Source organism: Tasmannia lanceolata, unplaced genomic scaffold (assembly GCF_043159265.1).
Source record: "Tasmannia lanceolata isolate RefF3 unplaced genomic scaffold, GAP_Taslan_0.1 ptg000003l, whole genome shotgun sequence".
NCBI lineage: Eukaryota > Viridiplantae > Streptophyta > Magnoliopsida > Canellales > Winteraceae > Tasmannia > Tasmannia lanceolata.
Window position 1 is genome coordinate 1169733 of NW_027518680.1, and position 5647 is coordinate 1175379.

The window sequence follows — 5647 nt, forward strand, 5'->3', positions numbered from 1 at the left end:
GATCCAGATTCGGGACTTGAAGTGCTTCTCTATTAAACCGGCTGACAAAGGTCTTTAATGATTCACCATCTTCCTGCCTTAGAGCCATCAGGGAGGCTACTGTTTTTCGTGGTCTTCGGCTACTCATGAATTGTCGAACCATATCTTCCCTGAATTCTTCAAAAGTATCCACGGAGTTCGGTTTTAAACGAGAGTACCAATCTCTCCCTGCTCTAGTTAGGGTGGTCGGGAAGGCTATGTAAAGGAAACCATCTGAAGCACCGTGGAGGAGCATCAGAGTTCTGAAAGTCTCCAAATGGTCCACGGGGTCAGTTGTCCCGTCATACTGAGGAATAGAGGCCATTTTGAATCCCCTAGACGTTGGCGAATGGAGCACTCTATCAGTGAAAGGAGGTCTTCTTGTAAACGGTCTCAGGGTGGGTCGATTGTGGTCCTTGGCTAGTTCCTCGATTTGATGATCTATTTCTTCGAATCTTCACAGCACGGGATCAATTCTCTTCTCCATATGGCTAGTCGGTTTGTTCTTTCTCTGCGTGGTGGGGCTCGCTGCGGAATATGAATGATTCTCAGAGCTACTTCGCTGATGTGGGGACCTTGCTTGGTCGGCACGGTCATCCCTAGCTTGGTGACTGTGTGCCGATCATGATCGAGATCGGCGTCGGTGGTGGGGTTCTGTTTGCACAGGCCTCACCACGGGGCGATGGACATGCCTGGAGGAGAAGTGATGAGTTTGGTTGTCGCGGGAAGGTACAGGCTCCTCTACTCGGCGGTTCGACCTTTTCCGGCGGGGGTTGAGGCACCTTTGGAGGGTGTTGCTGGGGACTTGTTGTATCAAGCTACTATATTGATCAACGAGTGTGGTCATTTGCTGGAAGAGTGTTTGCATTTGCTCAGGTTTAGGAGCCAAGGTGGGCTGAGCTCTGTTCCATTGTCTCTGGCAGAACGACTACTTGTGACGCGATTCGCCCGCTCCTAGGTGTGGGATGTGATGCTGGTTGCACCACTCGACCGGAGGGCACTCGAGCGCTCTTCCGCCCTGCCATTTTTATGAAGGATTAGAACGGCTTTTACTTCAGATAAGACAGTGACGGGAGAGCTAAGCTGGCAAGGTCCGGTCGCTAAACTGGTTAGGGCGGATGAAGACCCGGTCAGAAGACCAACCCAGAGCCGTAACTCCGGACAGGCCCTTCAACACTCAAGTCAGTATTAGGCACAAATAAGGAAATCAAAGCTATGAATAGTGATTTTTTTTAGATCCGGTCCTTTACCTTGTCTTTATGAGGGCTATTTATAGTAAATGTTTGAGTATCAGATTACCATTTTACCCCTTGGGACAAGTGTCAGCATGTTGTTAGGTAGGGTTTGTTTCTGGAAGCTTCTTTGGAGAGGGGATTACCTTTTTACCCCTAGTCTCCTTTGAGGGATGATTGCCCTATTTGCCCCCACCAGCTGTCTCTTTATGAATGGGTAGTTCATTTTCTCCCCTATCACGCGATTACATCTACACAAAAAAGGCCATCACACTTTCGGAAAGAGCTCTAATTAACCAAATCATGGTCCCGAACAAAAGGAAAATCTTTCCGTGAAGAAGCGTAGACAAGCTACCGCCCGCCATGAAATCACATACAAGCAACTTCTCGTCCATGGAGTAGTAATAAACTCTCAAGGGAACCACATTATCATGCTTTATCTTCCCTAGACCTTCAGACCATAGTAGTCCCTTCCTCCAACATAGCCTTATATGAAATTGCTCCGCTCCCTTTCCCCAAGAACTCTTCAGAAGCTTTCAACAGATCTTCCAATTCGAAACTGTAAATACCCCTAACGAAAAATACCCGGACCCTTCCACGCCTCAAACAGAACAGGAAAATTGAGAGGAGATTATTAGAGATTGGAGAGGAGTTTGAGGTGGGAGAAATCGGGCGGCAGCTGACGGGAGAGGCGGTTGGAGTGGAGGCTGAGAACATGGAGTTGAGTGTGAAGGGAAAGTGTTGAAGTGTTGGTTTCCTACTATGTCTTCTTATAATAAAAATGAAATTTTGAAGAATTTTGAATACAAACATTCTTTGGAGCTACAAGATATTAAAAAAAAATGTAAAACTTATTAAAATAAAATTTTGAAGGGAGCTACAAGATATAAAAAAAAAAATGTAGAGAAGGGAATACAATTTTATAGACAAATAGCATGCTAAACATATGGGTTGGATCTGCTACCATATTTGATTGATCTGAACCGTCCTTTTTGTAGGCATTGGGTTGGATCTGCTATGGCAGAACAGTCACCCTCCTTATTCAATTCCAAACCATAGGAGGTCCTAGACAAGGTGATAAAGTTGACACAAAAACATGGGACTTGAAGTCTTTAACCAGGGACACACAATTTTCATGTCAAAAATACACTCAAAAGCATAAGCTTAAAATCCTCATATTGGCACTACAATGTTTTAATAATTCCACAAGCTCACCTTGTCTTTTCTATTAAAATTATCTTATCAACTTTTTTTTAGGAGCTGCAATACAATTTGACAGCGTTTAAGTAATAAAAGGTCATTACAAAGCAAACAGAGAAGTGTAAAACAGCCGGAGTCGTCCCATTATCAAATCATCTTCCCAAACAAAAGCAAACTTTTCCACCACTTTAACAACTCCGCAGGTTTTCTCGTAAAACCAGAAAGGAAAAAACCAACCAAAAATAGGCTTGAGATCTTACTGTGTAGAAGCGCAGATAAGCTCCTGCCCTCCATGAAAACACACAAAGCCAATTTCTCGTCCATGGAGTAGTAATGAGCTCTCAAGGAATCACATTCCCTAAACTTTATCTTCCCTAAACCTTCCATATATCACAGACTCAAACTCCTTCCGTAACATCCTTCAATCTCTTCACAGCCACAGCCAACCCTTTTTCCAACAGCCTAACAAGAGAGTCTAGGGATGCAACTCGGATCGGGTTGAGGCCAACCCTAGCCCAACCCGAGATAGCGTTCCCTTAATCCTAACCGGACCCACCTCAGGTTGAGGATGGTCAACCCTCACCCAACCCACCACTAAATCTCTCAACCCTAACCCGACCCATCTAACCCAAAATGGGGTGAGGTTGGGTTCAGGTTTACCTAGGGCCAAACAGATAAAGTACAAGAATAAAACTTAACCTAAAGAAAATCAAGAAATAGTTAGATAAGAGATGTCGAGTTCGCGTCCGATGAGGTTGCCAAGCCTCAAACCTAACCCAACACGAAATTAAATGGGTTGGCTTTTTCCAACCTTAACCCAACCCAAGCCAAAATTGGGTTGAATCCGTTGGGCTCGGGTTGAGCCCGACCCAAGTTGCACCCCTAATACTGGCCCCTGTTAGGCAGCCAATGAAAAGTATATGGGCGGATATAATTTGGACCATTGAACAAAGTGGACCTCACTTATAACCTTCCTCAAAAAAAACACATGCAAAGTATCTTATAAAAACCCCTCGAACACACCGCTTCCCTAAATCGTGAATACAAAAAACGTCGTTATGCATAGTGTAAGTGTTCCACGCTAAAAGTATTTAGAGACGGCAAGCAATGGACTTATGGACTTCCTTGATTGGAGGGCCACCAAACAAATTCACAGGGTCCCACACCCGAAAACACCGTTCCTGTCCTTTATCCAGAACCGTGTTACGACCAACAAACGACCCTCTCTTAACCTACGCACGCCTCCCTCCACATCTTAACCTCTTCTCTATTTAAACTGTTAAACCCCAACAACTCCCTCCAAGAATCAAAGAAAGCCCACAAAAGAAGTGAGAAAAAAAAAAAGAAGGCATGGCAATAATCTCCACCAATTGCTGCCTCAAACTCTCACCTGCTCCTTCTCCAAATCCTTCTCTCACACCATGCCCTCTATCCAAGGCAACCCAAATTCCGAGGTAAGTGGAAAGCTCTTCTAGCTGAAGTTAGAAATAGGGAGTGCAACTCTGGTCGATTTTTGGGAATTCGGGTTGAGCTTTAACCTTAAGATCAGGTCGGGTTCGGATTGATTTCAATTCAATTTTAGCAAAAGCTCAACCTGACCCAACCCAAGTTGCACCCCTAGTACTTAGAAATATTTAACCTTTGATTAAATTTTCATTTTTCTTACTTTTGGAATCATTTTTTTTGTCAGGTCATGGCAAAGCCGATGTTTTTCGGGTATGGCATGCATGATTATTGGTTCTACGGTGGGATTTTCAACCGGCGAAAGCCATGTATTCGCTGAGAATTTGCGGATTTTAGTAGAATCAGAAGGGAAGATTACGCGGTGGAGCGATAGGAGGATGTGCCCCCAGTGGCACTTGAATTCCTTAGAGAATGTCATGCCAGAAAACCTTCCCCGGCCGGCTACTCGCCGGAGATTTGAGGCCGTTGCAGTTGATCAAAGTGCTCCGGCACTAGGGATCACAACCAAAAACGTCAACACCAGTTGTTTTTCTCTTTAATTGATGTTTTTTTTTTTAATTTGGTAAATGATATATTCGAGGCAAGGCAAGAGAATGTGTATACAATTCTTTGAAACATATATTTGCCAAAGTTTCTACTTAGAAATATTTCAAGATAAATTTTCTTACGTTTTTTACACATGAAAAGCGTAAACTTGAACAGATCCTATTCAATTTTTACTTTAGGGATCTTCAATTTATGATAATAATCCTCTACAACTACCATAATCATATCATTTCCTTCAAAATTTTGAAAAGAAAAAACTTTTCCAAGCAAAATATTTACGTCAGGAATGTTTTTCTTGCAATCCAAACAGAACCTTATGGAGGTAAATTGGAAAATAATTTTTAGTATGTTTCTAGAATTTTGAACGGGGCTTGTAGTACATGTAAGTAGTACACAGTAGTACCGAAGCGAAGTACATGGTGTTTCTATCACGGCTCTCATATAAGCACCATAAAACTATGGATATTCCCTATTCTTTTCATCTACACCATACAGATGGCATGTTGAGGGATGATCTAGATCAGTAATTGGTGGGTCCCCAATTAGATTACCCAATGGCTACATGGAACAATTACAATTAAGGGAAATGATGCATTCACTCTTTTTTTACTTGGGACAGCTCCTCTACAATAGAAGAGTAGTTAAAAATACATTAAAGTGCTGTCCCAAGGCAAACAAGGGCGATTCTATCACTTTCCAATCCAAAACATACATTTGTTGGAACTTAACACTAATATACAATGATATATTCCCTAGGAAGAAGGACCAAAGGAGATGATGATTCTTAGACTTACAGCTTTGGAAATTAATTCACACTATTATTTAATAATTATTTGATTAGAATAAATAAAGTAGAAATTGTTATTAGAGCAGGATGGGGATGGGCCCCGTTGCCACCCCTAATGATATCTACACTCCCTCTTTTGATGATGACAGCACTCCATACTTTATTATCTATAGATTGTCTTTGAAAGCATTCTTTCAGTTGCACCCATGGTTTTAAATTTCGGTTTCGGCTAAAATTTCGGACTTATCTGAGACCAAAATTTCAACCGAAATCCTGAAATTTCTGTCAAAATTTGGTACACACGCTTGAAATACCCTTTTTTTGGGTCAAAATTTTTACCAAAATTTCGGTGATTTCGATCGAAACTTTGTAAAAGAATAAAAAAATAATATTTTTTAAC